This window comes from Martes martes, assembly GCF_963455335.1.
Source record: "Martes martes genome assembly, chromosome: 6".
In the NCBI taxonomy this organism is placed as follows: Eukaryota; Metazoa; Chordata; class Mammalia; order Carnivora; family Mustelidae; genus Martes; species Martes martes.
The window spans coordinates 53,695,735-53,714,650 of NC_137893.1; the positions used below are offsets into that span (position 1 = coordinate 53,695,735).

Consider the following 18,916-nt stretch of genomic DNA (forward strand, 5'->3'; position numbering starts at 1 on the left):
TCTATTCCACAATTCTCCAATTTAAATACTCTTAGAGAATATTCAATATTTTTAATTGTATAATGTAATCAAATAAACAACCAGAAATCTCATCCTATAAATACTTATCCATAAACCTATAGATTTTCCTAATAGGAAATCTGAACTGTAAAAATACATAGAAGTGACTATATCTACCCAACATTTTTATTTATGATAACCCATTTTCTAATTTATTTTTATATTTTTTCATATGTACTCTCTCTCTATATTGCTTACTCAAACTTTGTTGAGTGCCTGCTACTACTCTACACTATAGTAGGGGAAGATAAACATTCAATAAATAAATGTAATTACTGAGTTGTTACAGATATAATGTGCAGTAAACAGGGGAGACAAAGGAGGGGACAGTCAGTTTTGAGGGAAGGGGAGGATTTAAGGAAAGGATTCATTAAACAAGGGGATACCTAAGCCGGGCCTTGGGAGATCAAATGTGTTCACCAGGTAGACAGGTGAGAGGGAAAGAGTATTTCAGGCATAGGTATTTGCCTAGGGAAAGATTTAAAGGAGTGAAACAGTGTGGCAAGTTCAGGAAGCCAGAGTTGCTGACTAACACTGAAGTGCAGGGAGAAAGACTCACAGGGAGACCACGTGATGAAAGATGAGGCTGAAGCAGCAGGGCAAGGAGGGGCATACCACGCAAGATTTGAAGGGTCCTCCTCTGCATCATACGTGCTGCATCCCACAAGTCAGCAAAAACAACAGGCCTCTCATTTTCTCAATACAGGGGATTTCTCCCTGAAGTTCCAGGCCCTGCCATGCCCCAGGGGCGGGCATGCCTTCAGACAGCAGCAAACACTGTGCCATTTACAGGTGTATAAGCTGTAGTGAAGGTTAAGAGGAAAAAGTACCTAAAACATAGAAACTAAGAAAAAGGCAGGTGAAATGTCACAAAGAATGCTGTGCTTCAGTTTAGTCATTAGGAATAATAAAGGTCTTACAGGATATCCCTGACAATTGTTTGTGTTGGGGGAAAGGCCATAAAGGAACATGAAAAATTTGAAGAATTATGGCTGAGCGGGGCAGAGAAGTAAGATATGGTTGAAAAGGTGGCAGTGAAAACTGTACAGATTCCTAACAATGTAGAAAATACATCTAAGAAAATTCTACAGGCCCAAACCACTTTCTGGTCACCTTCCTGTGTGGGGCCCATTCTACAAATACTGCCCACCATATGCCAGGCAATGCGCTCTAAATATTTAAAGGTGAATAAAATACAGCTCCTGCTTTTGTGAAGATTACAATCCAGTAGAATTCAGATTTATACTGGACTTCTACAAGCACATATCCATGACCTCTCTTTATCCTCCCCGCTTGTGAAGCAGAGAGGACAACTGCTAATACCGCTCCTCTGAACGGAAGAGAATCATGGACAGACACACAGATCAGTGTTCTGTGCCAGTGGTTCCCAATGGTGGTGTCGCCACCCAGCGCTACTGCAGTCAGCTATGAGGTGGGCTGAATGCAATTGTCATGAATAATAAAGCATGAGTGGTCTAGCTCTTTGTCTATATAAATTAAAGCATCTAATCTAGAGAGAAACACAGGTATTTCAAGAGGAGCATACAGGCACCTTAGTGTGTACTACTAAAAACAACCTCTATTGAGGCATGAATAAGTACACTGTACAGTAATATGAGGGAATACCCTGCAGCTGTTTGGGTTTTTTTTTTTTTTTAAGTGGAATAAGACATCCAAACAATTTAAATGGAAAGACCTTTAAGACTTTCATGAATGAAAAAAGAAAGATGCAGAATCCATGTATAAGGATACACTTGGTTGTTAGAAAAAAGAAAAGACATAAAAATAGATTTTAAGGGGCGCCTGGGTGGCTCAGTGGGTTAAAGCCTCTGCCTTCAGCTCAGGTCATGATCCCAGGGTCCTGGGATCAAGCCCCGCATCAGGCTCTCTGCTCAGCAGGGAGCCTGCTTCCTCCTCTCTCTCTGCCTGCCTCTCTGCCTACTTGTGATCTCTGTCTGTCAAATAAATAAATAAAATCTTTAAATAGATTTTAAAAAAATACTATTATATGAGTGCATAGGAAAGGTTCTGAAAGAACACACACTAAGTGGGGCGCCTGATGGCTCAGTCAGTTCAGCGTCTGCCTTGGGCTCAGGTCATGATGCCAGGGTCCTGGGATTAAGTCCCGAGACCTCAGGCTCCCTGCTCATCAGGGAGTCTGCTTCTCCATCTCCCTCTGCCCCTTCCCCCCCACTCATGCTCTCTCTCGCCTTCCCAAATAAATTAACTAATTAAAAAAGAAAAAGAACACATGCTAATTATTTTGGAGAGGGAGCTAGGTAAAGGGACACATGGATGGAAGACGATCCATCAGAATACATTCTGATACATGGATGGGAAAATAAGAGTTGAATAATTTGGAAGTACCTGTATTTAGCCAATTATATATACTTCCAAATAACTTAAAGCTAATTTATCTATACTAAAACTGTTACTGTTATAGTTAAGCTGCAACACTTTTCCGGATGCTTGACAGTGGAGATCTACAGTCACATTCTGATTTAAATCTTATGTATGGGCTTTATGTTTAGGTGCATGACTATCTCTATGCTCAGTCCTGTTAAAACAAAAAAGCCAGGGCCCCCCTGCCTTTTTTTCAACGGAAGGCTAACTCAGTGTGAACTAATGCACAGCTGTCCAACTAAAGTATTCATTCACTAATGGGATAGTTTAACTTAAAAGAAAGAGGCAGGGGGTATTAGAAAAAGAGGTTTATGTTACTTCTTCAATAAACAATATTCTTATAGAAAGTTATCACACATAAAGGTGGACAAGAACACTTTTCTCTGAGTTTATAGTATAATCGCCATGATTCAGCATTATAGATTCATCATTACTTTGGGCCAGGTCCTGTGCTAAATGCCTAGTATGTATTATTTCAGTTACTTCTCACATTCCCGTAATGAGGATTAAATGAGAAATTTAAGGTAAAACTCTCCACACATAGCGTCTGGTACATATAACAATAAATGTTGTCCTTAATTAGGTATTACTACCGCCTAATCTGACTTAATCAAGTCAACCTTTACTCTACCTCAGTCAGCTTTTCAAAAGACTCACCTACTTAAGTTCGCCAATGCTAAGAAATCTCCAATAATTCCCATTACCTACTACTGAAGTCCCAACTCTTTCACGTGACATTTGAAAGCACGCATGACATAGATCCAACTTCTATCATATCCCATACACTGTTGTCTAGGCACACTGGAATGCTCACAATTTCTAGGACATGTTATATACTTTCATTTCCGTAACTTAGAAACATTCTTGCCATTCTCTCAAAAGACTTTTATCTGTTCTTCAAGATGCAGTAGAAATGTTACCTTCCCCATGAAGCTGATTCTTTCTGGTACTCTCCAGTACACAATTCACACCCCTATTACAGTACTTTTTTGCTATTACTTGTCTGTAAGATCACTGAAAGCAAGGTTTATTCATTTCCACATACCTACTGTGCCTACTACAGTGTTTTATACAAAAATTGCATTAGGTAATGTAGAAAAATCTCATCATTACCAATAGCCCCAGTGATAACTAGTAAGACTTGAAATTCAAATGTACTTTCTCCCCTCCAATTCCCGTGACAGCAGTAATGATCCTACAGTAACTCTGGCAGCAGATCCCTTTCCAGTCCTAATTCAACACTCCAGTCCTAATTCAACACTCAACAATCCTTTCAATACCAAACAAATCAAGTGGGACATAATCAGTGACCCAATGCTGAATACACCAGTTGACATTAAATTCATTATACGTTAACAATGGAGGAGAGAATTTTTAAAGCACAAGTTAAGGATATTAGAATCATCTTTCAAAATCACAGTTGGGATATAAAATTCCTCTGTTCAATTCCTCTGACTTGAACTTTAAAAACAAAAGATATGGAGGGTCGCCTGGGTGGCTCAGTTGGTTAAGTGTCCAACTTGTGGTTTCGGCTAGGTCATGATCTCAAATGTCACAGGACTGAGCCCCTGTTGGGGTCCACACGTGGTGGGGAGTCTGCTTGGGAGATTCTCTCCTTTGGCTCCCCACCTCAAATAACTCTTCAGAAAAAATAAATAAAAACAGAAGATATGTATGGCTATCTGCCCATTTAGTAAATAAAGTTACCTTTTATGGATTAATCCTGTTTCTAAATCTATACAAATGGGTAAAGTAATAAAAGTCCTTAAAAGCTAACTGCCCTCTGCCCTCCAACCATCCATAAGTAGTTTTTACTCCATTAATATCTAAGGCAACAAGAAACCTCAGTTTTTGGTTGTGTTGTTATATTCCAGGACAATTCCAACTACTATGACTTTCTTATCTGATTTATTTTGAACAATTAAGTAAAAATATAGCAATATTATATACTTACATTTAAAATTCTTCAGGTAAAAAGTACTATATAATACATTATCTGGTTCTATTCAGAAATCCTATGATTTCCAATTACTAAAGAATATATTAATTCTATGTGAAGGCGTTTATAGTATAGAATAGTTGCAAGAACTAGGATCACTTATTTAATTCCCTGTGCTACTTATACTATATGTGAACCTCTTAAAGGAAGACAGTTTTGTTGTCATTAGTGTTTATTTCTCAATGAAGACCAGAGTATCTTTTGTACATGTACAGGGCCTAACTCAATAGCATTTCTAATTTATTTTTAACTGTTTTTGCATTAGTTTGCTACTACTAGCAAACAAGTTAAATTAGAAATATTCAGGCAAAGGGTATGTTAAAGTCAAGAGTAGCTGCATGTTACCTAAATGTTAGGAATGTTACTAAACTTGAAAGCAAGAGGACCACAGATGTTGAAAGTAAAGTTTTGGTTATTATAAATGTCATAGTAAGGCAGTTACGCAGGCTAAGCTTAACTGGTGCCATGGACTTTAGCATACCTGGAAATAGAAAAATTCAAATTGTAGCTGTTCTTGATTGGCCCATTGCCATTTTTGTAGCTTACAAATTTTTTAATTAAGTAACTGCAGTGAGCTCATCTCTACTGGATACTTCTTTTCCAGGGCAGGTCCAGGAACTGGGTCTGGAGCCTTGAAAGCAGAAGAGAAACTAGAGTAAACTAGAGGTAGGCAGAGTAAGAAACGTGACCAGATAACATTATGAGATCTAAAAGCAGTGAGTTAGTCCCCAGTGTGTCTCACATAAAATACTGAGATGGAAAAAGGATCTCTTAAGTTCCAAGTTACCAAAAGATGCTATTTACATTAGTTAAGTCATTGTCTTACTTTACCCAATTCTACTCTACAGACTCCCAGTTCCAGATACTCAAACAGTGGCCTATATGAAATCTATAATGGCTTTTTGCAACAGACTGTCCAATATGGGACCACAGAGTATAGCAGAAAAAGAAAAACAACAAATCTACTTTCACCGGTAAAATTAAAATTGTAAAGTCCTCATCTTCCAGTCATTTTGCTCTTCTCTCGCTATCTCATTTCCAGTCATCTTCTAACTTCTCCCCTAATTTCCTACAATCAATTCTCAGAGGTTTCTTAAGAAATGCATCCAAGCAATGAACTGAATTTCAGGTTCCAATTTTTAAAAAATACTTGGTAATCCTTAAAGTAGGAGGCAAAGAACAGCTCATAAGATGTGGTTCGTAACCACACTGGAAATTCTTTTTTCCATTACCAAAATAGACTGATTTTTTTTTTGGGGGGGGGGTATAAATTTGTTAGGTCCAAATTTTTTTACAGGAAAAAAAAAATCCTGTAAGTACAAAGGTTACAGAAATGTAGGATGTTAAAAATGGTAGACTGTTGTACAAGGGCCTGGAAACGATGTCCTTATGCTTGATGAATTGGCACCTGCAGGAGTTTCTCTAAGAAACAAATGTCATAGCAGTCAAAATAAACTGAATGCTCTGCAACTGTCAAGTGATGGCAGACTGTGAGAACTCTAACAGGAAAACAACAACAACAACAAAACACACACACACACACACACACACACACACACACACACAGTGAAGAGGAAGATTCAAAAACTCCTTGCATTTCTTCTGACCAGCAACACAGCAAAGTGAAACAGAATCAAAGCAGTTTTTAAGAAAATGTAAATTCTCCATCTTTTGTGATGGTATGTTGTTGGTGAAAAAATTCTGTAGAGACAGATACAGGTTCAAATCTGGTTTCAGGATGGCCTCACACTAAAACTCTGAACAAGTTTCTTTTCTATTAAGTGGGATACCACACCCTACCTTACTGGACTGTCAAGAAGATTAGCTGAAGTGTAGAAGAACCTTGCATACAGTGGGTATTCAATATATTTTTCTATATTACTACAGAATGAAACAACATTTTTTTATTCTAAACATATGGGTATACTTAAGTTTTCATTTTTATATATGCTAAAGCAACAGCTATATGATAAGCTTTAGGTTTAAATAACTCAACTGCATCACATTGAAAGAGATATAACTGATTTATCAAACTGATTTCAGAACAGATAGTTATAAAGGGAATGTGTGAGAGCTCAAGTTAGGAGCTAATGATGAATAAAAATAAAACAATTTACTTTTAGGATATAAATAGAATCAGTGGTAAAGAAGGAGACATGAATTCTTTTCCCTACAAATAAAGGAGAAAATACCTTTGTCCACACACTTTTGTTAAAAAGTTATAGATCTGGAAGATGCTATACTTTAAAAAACAAAACTATTTCCATGCATGATATAACTTGGTCTTTGAGTCAGGAAATGCTTTAAGGGCAACTAAAAGCCTTACATTTGGACAATAATTTTCCTCTCACTGATAGAACTGTGGGTTCCATACAAAATTATTATTTACCAAATATGGCTCAAAGATCAGATTACACCTTCCCTAGCATTACCAAGTAACACAGCAAGTATCAAAAGTAACAAGAATTTAAAAAAAGATCTTAAAAGTAACTCTATTCACTGCTACAAATTTATTTCAAAACAGTGTTTAAAAGTTAACACAGAGGGGCACCTGAGTGGCCCAGGTGGTTAAGCATCTGCCTTCAGGCTCAGGTCATGATCTCTGGGTCCTGGGACTGAGCCCCAAATTGGGCTCCCTGCTCAGTGGGGGAAGTCTGCCTCTCTCTCTCTCTCCCACTCTGTCCCTCCTCCCTGCTTGTTCTGTCTCTCTCTCTTTCAAATAAATAAGATCTTAAAAAAAAAAGTTAACACGGAAAGTGTCTCATTCAAAACACACTGCAATTTACTTAGAGATGATAAGATTAAGTTCAGTCTGTGTATTCCCTAGAAGGCAAAAAAAAAAAAAAAGTATTTAAGAATGAGGATTCTCATTTATTAATCCATATAGATGGACTTTCAAAGATCAAAAAAAATACTTTAAATGATTTTTAAAATTTTATAACTAGCTATCATAATGAAATTTCATTACTCACAGTAGTTTAAGTAGATTCTTTTTGTCTTTTCCAGACATACAATGTCATCTATAGATAAATTTGCCTCCTCCCTTTCAATAATTATTTTGTTTTTTAGTCTGATTACATTGGGCAGTATTCCAAAGACAATATTATAGAATAGTTAATGCTGGCCAGACTTTTCTTGATTCATGACTTTTAAAAAGGAATTTAGTATTTATTTCTAATAACAAAATGCAGACTTCTGGTCTGAGATATGTCAAATCTTAGGTCTACTCATTTATTTCTGTTTCACGAAGGAATATTAGAAATAAATGTTTATCTCCCTCTTTTTTTACCCTTCAAGATATTCATAACCCTCTCTCACCTACTAACATATGAATGAATTTATCATTTCTACATTCTACATTTCTACATTGCATTCTACTTCATTACAGTATTATTCTGTTAATGTAATGGTAGTTTCCATTTGATAGTTATATTAAGCATTTTTTGTACCAACTTTTGTGAGATTGGTGTGTAATCTTTTACGCTCATATTTTATTATCATGTTACACTGGCTTTGTAAAAAGAACTGGGGAGTTTACCTTTTTTCCCTCTACGCTCTGAAATAGTTATCAAGGGCTTGAAGTTTTAAGAATTCAATAGTAAAACCTCCTGGGTCTGGTGCATTTTGCAGCAAAGAGTCTCTTACTAGTAAGACCAGCATTTTCATCCATGGCTCCAGACGCTATCCCCCCCACATCTTGAGGAAACCAGCCACCTTTTTTCTCAATCTCTCTCTTCAACCTTTGAACATGTTTAAGTCTTAATGATCTTAAACACAATCCATGTATGTACTCATACCACAAAGTATTTCCTTATCAGTTAAGTCTTGTCCAGCAAGTATATTTATTCACAAAACTATTAATGAAAATAGCTACTTTATTCAAGGCACTGAGCAAAGAGAATGAGCTGTAGTTCCTGCCCTCTGCCTCCTCCGTATCAAGTGAGAAACACAAACATAAAAAAAAAAACCTGCCATAGCAATGTAAGGAATGGATATGCTATGCTAGGCCATCTGTCTCTTACCATTCATGCCATGCCAAACTTCTCTATTGAGTAGTTATACTGTGGCTTCGATTTTGTTTTAACCAGCCTCCAAATTTCCCCCCTTGATAAGAGTTTTATTCAGATTAAATACAATAACCTTTTCAGGATCCTCATCCACCATATTGCAATAACTAAACTTCTTAGAATATTTTGAGTTTTACTGGCTATTCTCTAATTCATCATATCATTTGATCTTCATGAAAAACCACTGAGAAGGCTTGGTAGTCATTACTCTCATTTTGCAAGGTTCAGAAAATTAAGTAATATATTAATTACCAAAAACTTCAATCCATGGTAGATTGAGGGCCAAAAATGTATTTGTGGCTTTCTAACTCCTGGTTCAGAGTTCCCTCTGGGCGATGCCTCAGACCTTACTGGGGGTGTTACATAGTATACAATAAAAATACCATGTTTCCTTTCTAAAATTCAAAAAAATTTGAATTCCAAAACAGTTGACCTTGGTTACAGATAAAGTACTGTGAACCTGTACAGTATTATTCCAGGAATCCTAATTTAGGTACTCTATTCTTTTCCCTTACTTTCTCTTATGCCACTCCATGCATTTCAACTCCCATGTTTACCATCAAGCCCTTTAAGTTCTCAATAGCTCTTAGAATCGCCAATTCTACTCCACCCCTACTGCTACCACACTACCCCAGTCATCCCACATCTCAATGACCAGACCCATAGCTTACCTCCCTGCCACCAAAGTTTTCCTAGTTGACCTATGAAGTACAGTACAGCAGATTAAAAATCCCCCTATATAACCACTTTAATAAATATTTCACTCCTTTGCAGAAGAACTTAATAAACTGGAACAGATACATGAAGAGTATAAGGATAATGAACATGGGATGATAGACAAGTTTTTGTTACCTTGTAAACTTTATAGCTGTGAAATAAAGAACTCCCTCTTTTTTAAACTAAATGAAATTAAAAATGTTAGTTCTAAGTTAACTTGCCTTTATTCTGCAATTAAAACAAAAAACTTATTAGACTCCTCCTCTACTTATCATTTCAACTAAAACTCTTTGGTATGGCTTTCAAGGCCTTTTCCCATTTGGTTTCACTAGATCTGGTGTCACTGACCCCTTCGGCAGTCTGAAGGCTACAGATATCCTCTCATAATATTTTTAAATTCATTAAATACAGTATGTAGGATTACAAAGAGAGTCAATTTTACGAAAAATATAATTATTTTTTTTAAAATATGGATGGTTTTAAATGCATAAATGATTACAAAGAATGCATAATGAATACAAATGCATAATGATTACAAAGAAAATAAACAAACAAAAATACTGAAAGTTACCAAGTTTCTTTTAAACCTGTATTTGCGATATGTTACTAAATATGCTTCTTTACTAATACTCAACAAAATAAAATCTAGCAGAAGTCTAATAACCATAATTTTGAAGTAGTAATCTGCATAAATTATATTCAGAAATATCAATAATTATAAAGTAATATGAAAATATCTGTGCTTTACCATTAGTAATAAAGTCACAGCCACTGCTAATACTACTGTGCTTTACTGTTTAAAATCCTAATACAGATCTTTCTTGAGTTATGATGGGGTTCCACCCCAAACCATTGTAACCTGAAAACACAATGCAAAAATGCAAAAATGCATTGGATACACCTAACCTACAGAACATCACAGGTTAGTCTACCTTGAATGTGCTCAGAACACTTACATAAGGGCAAAAGCATCTAACACAAAGCCCATTTTATAATAAAGTGTTAACTATCTCATGTAATTTATTGAACAGTGTACTGAATGTGAAAATCATAATGGCTATTTGGGAGCAGAATGATTCTGTAAGCTCACATTGGTTGTTCACCCTCACAGTTTCATGGCTGACCGGAGGCTGTGGGTTGCTGCTGCTGCCCAGCACACAGAAGAATCCAGCAGTGCATACTGCTAGCCAAGGAAAAGATCGAAATTCAAAATCTGAAGTATCATTTCTGCTGAACACATATCTCATTTGCACCATCAGAAAGTTGAAAAATTGTAAGTTGAACCATTGTAAATAGGGACTGTCCATAGAAGAAAATACTGAATTTCATTTATAGGTTCCTGTTAGTGAAAACATAAAGATGTAGGGTTTTTTTTTCTCATCTAAACACAGGGATTCCTCTAAAGTCTATCCTCAGACCCCTTCAGGTTCATGGAGCTAGGGTAAAACTCACACTAAAACCATCTACTTTGATTTCACACTAGTCCTTTTACCCATAGGAATCCAGTCAGGCTTGTCTGAACATGTTTAATCCAGCTTTCTCTCCTGATTACGCTATTGCCCGGACTTAAAATGTCATTTCTCCATCTTGATGCTTATCAAAATCTTAACTACTCCCCAAAACCAATTCAGGTTTCATCTCCTTCTTGAATTCTTTTGTTACTGCTTCAGTCCACATGGATCTATTCCTGGAACTCCCACTGTACCTGTGGGTCAATGCTTCAAGATCCAACATTTAATTTTTCTCTTCTAGTTCCACTTCTGTGTCTCTTCATCTAGGTTATAAAATCCCTGCGGACATGGGCTGCATCCTTGTAAATAAGACACTGCTTACATATAATAAAGGCATACAGAATGTACTCACAGTAAGCAAACTACCCTCAATAAATTAGAAGATCATTTTTTTGACAGCTTTAAAAACAACAAAACATCAAGAAGGCCAAAAATTCCACTAAGCACCTAAAACACAGCATAAGTTAAGTTTAACAGTTCACTTCATATTACTTCAAATAGATATTCCTATTATATTAAAAATTCATAAGCTTATTTACTAGGTAGTAATGAAGTCCAAGTAATAAATCAGGAAAGGAGTGGTAAAGTAGGCATAAAACAACGATTTGTTTAAAAAAATATTTGCTAAGCACCTACTACATGCCAGGCACTATACTAGATTCCATAGATTCAATGATAAAAAAACAAAGTATCTCACATAGGAATTTACTGTTAGACCTTGGACTAGAACCTAGGGCTCCTGACCCTCATTCTGAAGCTCTGAAACAAAAAGCTATTTCTATCTTTCAGGACAGGTTAAGTGTGGAGCGAGGGGAATGTTCCCTACTTCAGAAGATAGTAAATCATATAAAAGATTATAAAGAAACATATTTGGAGCCATAAAATGTATATATACATGTATATATACATCTATTAAATGTATATATACACATATATACATAAGTAAAACTTACATAGTGTTATTATTAAACATAATATAAAAACCTCTATACATAAAATCTATTAAAAAAACCATTTTGGGATAAGTTTCAATTATCTTATGCAGCATATTTATTACCTAATGAAACCAGATGAATGAGGTGTTACTCTATTCATTGACTGATGTTTTAATCACAAACACTTCATAAAGTTTTTTCTTCAAAGATCTCTACCCAGTTGACTCACTTTTTTCAAAAAATATAAAAAACTTATGTACCATATCTCAGAGGTTGGGTGGGTGTGGGGTGAGGTGGTAAGAGTGATTCTAAGTAATCTTTCTAATTCTAAGTAATCTTCTAAGTAATCTTTCTTGTTGGAGGGAAGGGTCAAAAGATGAGGATAATGGGAATGCGGGTAGGAAACAAGGAATTGCTTTCCACACATTACAATTTCTACTGTTGATTATAACCAAAAAGAAATTACTTTTCCTAAAGGGAAGTTCTAGACTAATAGTAATGGAATACAGTGAGTGAGGGGGAAGGGTAGCAAGGGCCGGGTGTGGAGGGACGAGTAAAACTAATAGCCTGACAATGCCATGCTAGGGACCCAAAGTTACCCTGTCCAAAACTTATCTCACTACCTCCCACCCAATAATGTACCTCTATGTCAATTATTAATAACAGCATGATTCTGAAGCTGGCAATTTCAGGGTCTTCAATTGCTTTCCTTGCTATACACAATCAACAGCAAAGTTCCACTGATTACTACCCACAAATATTTCTTGCATTCATCCCGCTCTCTATATCCACAATGTCCTTGTTCAGGTATCTTATACCTGGACAAACACAGTAACACAAGTCTCTTATCTGATGGTTTATTCTAATCTTACAGCTTGCTAAGCTGTATTTCGGAGTGGTAACAAACCTCTTAGCTCTTTTTTTTTTTTTTTTAAGATTTTATTTATTTATTTGACAGACAGAGATCACAAGTAGGCAGAGAGGCAGGCAGAGAGAGAGGGGGAAGCAGGCTCCCTGCTGAGCAGAGAGCCCGATGTGGGGCTCAATCCCAGCACTCTGGGATCATGACCTGAGCTGAAGGCAGAGGCTTTAACCCACTGAGCCACCCAGGCACCCCGAACCTCCTAGCTCTTAAAACGTAACTGGATCACTCACATTCCTCCCCAACAGAGGTTAACAGGTTTTGTAGAATTATACAGTACTGAGTATCAGTAGAAGGTGGTAACACTCACCTAGGGAATTATGGAAAAGGTGCTAAGCAGGAAAAGAGACTTGAAGACCAAGAACTTACAGCAAAAGAGTCAGAAGAGTTAGATAAAATTTAGGAAGGAGTGGGGTCAAGAAAGCCAAATGAAAATAAGCATAACAATAATGATTATAGAGTTTTAAGTTTATTATTTTGGTAATAATTTTATAGCTAATTTAGAATATAAAAATTTTCTATAAACAACTAATATTTTTAAGCATTTATTACTGCATCAACAATATCAGAGAAAGCTTCTTCCAATAAACTTTATTAATTTGTTATAGACTCACATGACATATATATGTGTATACAGATATATACATACACACATATATATACATATGTGTACACACTATATGGATCTGGAAATAAAATACATGGCTGCAAAAATAAATGTTTTCAGGTACTTAAATCTGCACTGGAACAATAAAGGCTCAGGGTATTTTTGTCTTGTAAAGCTCAAAGGAATAAAGGTTTATGAAAATGCTTTTGAAAGTATAATTATTATGAAAGAGAAATTTGGCCCATAACTCTACCATCTACCTGGATATGGGGAGAAGGACAAGTAAAAGATTTTTAAAATGTGCGCGGGGAACTTCCTATGAGACATGCTACTACAGGCTAAATTCTAAGCTCAGCCTACTATTTGCAATGTGTGCCCCTTTCACTACAACAAGTCTGGGCCAAAGTTGAGATGATTTTGCATAAATCCATTACCACAATGAAAAAAAGAACAGATAACAATAAAATGTGTGCCTCACTAACTTTGGTTAGTATTGTTGTTATGTGCATTCTGTAGGAGTATAATGTCTGTCTGAAAGCATCAACTCAAAATGTGGTACTCAGAAGAGACATATGGCCATAACCCATACTCTGGAATCTCAAAAACTCATTTATTTTCAAAAGCAAGCAAGGTTAATAGCTTTAAACTTTAGCAGTGTGTATATGTGTGTTCACTCATTCATTCACAAATACTTACAGAGAGCTTAAGTGCCAAGGCCTTGTACTAATGCTGTGAAAACTTAATTTAGTGGGAGAAACTGCAAAGTAAACAGACTATTATAACACAATATAGTAAATCCTACAACAGAAGAACTAAAACAAAGTGCTAGAAATATAGAAATTATTAATCAGAAAATATTACTAGAGTTAATTAGTTACAACAGAAAAGACTGTGGTATTTAAAAAGTATTTTCTCAAATACCTTTATATGAAGTAAACATATCTCAATGGAACTCAGAAGATCTGTCTTTTTACCAGTTCTGTAAATTGAGGCTCACCCTCTCCCTTTACCAATTTATTTTGGGGTCTAAGTCAGAAATCGAGGTCTCTTCCTTGCTAGCTATTTTGCATACCTATTTTCAATTTTTGTTTTTGATCTGTCTCTCTGGCTGTTCTGTTTTTTCCTACAAAAGAAATATTGCCACAGAAAGCCTATAAGGCATTTAAATAATAGTGCCAAACCTTTTTCACAATACACACAAAAGTACTTCCTTTTAATAAAGGTTCAGGACAAACCTCTGAAAATAAGTAAGACACATGTGCCTATACTACTATTATAGTCATCTTCCTGTCAAATAAGCATGGTTAAATACACTATTACAGGAAATACATATCCCCTAATCACATAATTTCTGGTGCACTTAACATCAGATACACAACAGTAGGCTGATAAATAGAACCAATCCAAACTGGAACTTGGTAAAGTTCTTTACATGGTAGGAAAATATGGCATTTTGCTAATAAACCTTAGATAAGATACAGTAAAAAGAAAAAGGTTACAGGGTATAGTTTTTAATAAATATTGCTATACTATAAATTTCTCATATATCAACTCAATTGTTAACTCTCAAATTTCCATTTCTAGCCTGGATCTTTTGCTGGAATTCTATTTTGTATACCAAATCACCTACTTGATATTTACAAGTCTAATAGGCCTTTCAAAGTTAACATGTCCAAAAACAAATCTCGACTGCCCAGCCAAAGCCTGCTACTTCACTGTCTCCTCCAATTCAGTAAACAGCGACTCCACAGTTCCAATTGCTTGGGCCAAAAATCTTAGGAGTCATCCATGACTTCTCTTTTATGCCTCAGATCCAATTCATCAGCAATTCCTGCCCACACAAGGTTTGACACATATCCAAAATCTGACCTCTTCTCACCCTTTCCTGTTACTACCCTGGTCCAAGCCACTATCATCTTTCATTTGGACTACTGTAATAATTTCCAATATGATTTCCCTGCTTATAACTTTGCCCCACTCCCACAGTTTATTCCACATAGCAGCCTCAGTGAATCTTAGAAAGAAAAGTCACCATCAATTTAACAGTTTAATGAAGAAAAATATGATCCTATTAATTGATGTAGAAAGAGCACTTTATAAAATTCAATACCCATCATGATAAAAATTCTTGAAATTGAAAGGGAACTTTCTTAATCTGATAAACAGCATCTACAAAAGACCTACAGCTAACATACACTTAATGGTGAAAGACTGAATGCTTACTCCTAAGATCAGGCACAAGACAAGCCTGTTTGATCTCACCACTCCTATTAAACACAGTACTGGAAGTACTAGCCAGTGCAGTAAGACAAGAAAAACAAATAAAAGGCACACAGATTGGAAAGAAGAAACAAAACTCTCTCTATTCACAGACATATTAGAAAACTCATGGGATCTACAAAAAAACTCCTAAAAATTGTTTAGCTTACCAAGGTCTAAGGAAACAAGGTCAGTTAACAGAAATCAATCCTAAACTAGCAATGAACAACTAGAAACCAAAATTTAAAACATAGTATCATTTACAAGTGTTCGGTATAAGTCTAACAAAACATGTACAAGGTTTGTATGCTGGAAACTAAACAATGCTGATGAAAGAAATCAAAGACCACCTAGATGTAAGGAGAGATACAGTGTTCACAGACTGAAAGACTCAACAAGGTAAAAATACAGATTTTCTTCAAATTGGTCTATAGATTTAATGGAGTTCCTACCAAAATCCAGGATTTTTATAAAATTTTATAAATTTTACATGGAAAAGAACTGGAATAGCTAAGAAAAAATCTGAAAAAAGGCAAATTAAACTGGAGGAATTTTACCATCTGATTTCAAGACTTAACTATATATAGTGACAATAATCAAGATAGCTATTAATGGAGGGAAAGACACAAAGATCAATGGAACTTAACGGAGAACCCAGAAACAGACCCTTACAAATACAACCATTTGATTTGTGACACAGGTACAAAAGCAACTCAATGAAGGATATAATTTTTCAACAAATGGTGTTCAAACAATCTAGACATCCACAGACAAAAATGAACCTGAATCTAAACTTTACATTTCAGGGGTGCCTGGATGGCACAGTTGGTTAAGTGTCTGTCTTTGGCTCAGGTCATGATCCTGGGGTCCTGGGATCAAGTACAGGCTTCCTGCTCAGCAGGGAGTCTGCTTCTCCCTCTGCCCTTCCCCCTCCCCCGGCTTGTGTGCGCTCTCTAATAAATAAAATCTTTTTTTAAAAATAAAATCTTAAAGAAACAAACCACACCTTAAATAAAAATTAAGTCAAAAGGGTCATAGCTCTATATATCCAAAACGTAAAGGTTTCAGAAAACTTACAGAAGAAAATTTGGGATCTAAGGTTATATAGTGAGTTCTTAGACTTGACAACAAAGGCACAATCCACAAAAGGAAAAGTGGGTAAGTTCAACTTCATCAAGATTAAATTTTTTTGCTCTGCAAAGGACAATCAAAAAAAGAGATAGATAAGCCACAGACCAGGAGAAAATATTTACAAATCACATATTTGACAAAGCATTTGTATCCAAAATATTTAAAGAACTCACTAGACTAAACAAGAAGAAAAAAAAATCCCATTAAAATATGAGCAAAAGACTTAACAGACACTTTACTATATAGGATATACGGTGAGCAAAGCACATGAAAATACGTTCAAAATCATTAACCATTAAGGAGATGCAAATGGATGCTTTGATAAGATGCCACTACAAATCTAGCAGAATTTCTGAAATAAAAAATACTGACAACACCAAATGCTGGTTAAGGATGTGGAGAAACTGGATCTTTCATATATTGCTGGTAGGAATGTAAAATGGTATAGCCACTGTGGAAAAGTGGTAATTTCTTATAAACATGTATTTATCATATAACACAGCAAATGTACTCCTGGGGACTTACTGTAGAAATGAAAATGTATTTTCACGAAAACCTGTAGAGTTTTATTTTTATAGACTAGATACTCAAAAGTCCTTCTGTCAGTCAATGGTTAAACAAACTGTGGTAGGTCCATACAATGGCATACTTCTTTGACATTAAAATAGAATCAACTACTGATACAGGCATTAACTTGGATGAATCAAGAGCATAATGCTGAGTACAATAAACCAATCTCAAAAAGTAACATAATGGGTGATTCCATTTAGACAATACTCTTGAAGCACCAAAATTATAGTGATAGAGAACAGATCACTGGTTGCCAGGGGTTAAGGTTGGGGAAAAAACACAGAGGAGTTTCTTTGTGGTGATGAAACAGTTCTAGTTCTATATCCTGACTGTGATGGTTACATGAATCTTATATATGTATGATAAATGATATATAGCCATACATATACAAAGTGAACAAACAAACATGTTCTAAAAAACGAAAGGGAAAAAAGGCAAATAGATCATGTCTTAAAACCCTTCAGGGCTTCTTATCACATCCTGAATAAAATCTAAAAAGTCTTTACTACAATCTAAAGACACTACATGAAATACATACTTGGATATCATCATCCTTCCCCCCTCTCTCAGCTCCAACTACAGTGGCCTTCTTGCTCTTGGAACATGGCTAGTACGCCCCCACCTAAAGGCCTCTGGACATGCTATTGCCTCTATTCGGAAAGCCCATTCCCTTTATCACTTCATCAGGTACGTACTCAAATGTCATCTAATCAGAGGCTTCCCAGTCTTTCCCCAATAAAGTGGTATCTTCGTACTCTCTCTTTAGGAACCTTAAAATGAACAGAAAGAACTCAAATATATTCCTCACACGTTATTGCCCTGGTATGTTCTTAAACTGGTAAATGGCAGGCATTACACTAGGCACTCTGGTACTCAAGCCAGGGCATGTGGACCATTACTTTGTTTTATTTCACACTCAGTATTCTCTTCTCCAATTCATTACGTACTCTTCTCTTTAATCATTGCCTTAATTCATTAATCCAGTTCCTTATCCAAATACACGGCTGTAAGGTCTGCCCCTTCCTTCCAAGCCTGGCTCTTTTGTAAATATTCTGTACACTACAGCCAGAAATATCTTTTTTTTAAAGACCTTAATTTATTTATTTGACAGACAGAGATATCACAAGTAGGCAGAGAGGCAGGCAGAGGGGAGGGGGAAGCAGGCTCCCTGCTGAGCAGAGAGCCCGATGTGGGGCTCGATCCCAGGACCCTGAGATCATGACCTGAGCCAAAGGCAGAGGCTTTAATCCACTGAGCCACCCAGGTGCCCCCAGAAATATCTTTTTAGAATGTTAATTTAAGCACTTGCCTTTCATCATTTATAGACTGAGGCAAATCTACCTTACAGAGCATAGAGGTATTTCCATGCTCTGTCTTCTAATTTTCTACCTCATTTCCTACTAACCCCTCACTAGTGCCTATGTGTGATGAAATTACAGTTACTTAAGGTGTGTGGACTTTCCTTCCTCCATCCTTCACCCATGTTGTTTTCTCGGACAGAAATGGCCTCTCTTCTCCCAGCTTGTACTCCTTGCCTGACATACGCTCAGATTAAGCATCATCTCTCCTATGAAGATTTCGCTGTCGTATCCCTTCATCCCTGAGTCAGACACTCCTCCTATAGAGTCCTTAAGGGCTTTATGTTTTACCACTACCACAGCATTTGTTACAGAATAGCATCCAGTTTGTATACATGTCTGCTGAAGGCCAAGACCTAGATCTTGTTCATCTTTCC

General features: G+C 36.2%; 1 protein-coding gene across 2 annotated transcripts in view; it reads right to left on the bottom strand.

Moving 5' to 3' along the window:
* TAB2 (TGF-beta activated kinase 1 (MAP3K7) binding protein 2) overlaps nt 1–18,916 on the bottom strand; it is a 91,323-nt gene that overhangs the window by 61,891 nt on the left and 10,516 nt on the right. The window contains exon 1 of one of the 2 annotated variants that reach the window (XM_080805596.1): nt 4,944–5,094. The exons of the other annotated variant lie outside the window; for it this stretch is intronic. The gene's annotated coding sequence lies outside the window, so the exon portion shown is untranslated. Of the gene's footprint in view, nt 1–4,943; nt 5,095–18,916 lie in introns of those variants that run through there. 2 annotated transcript variants of the gene reach the window in all.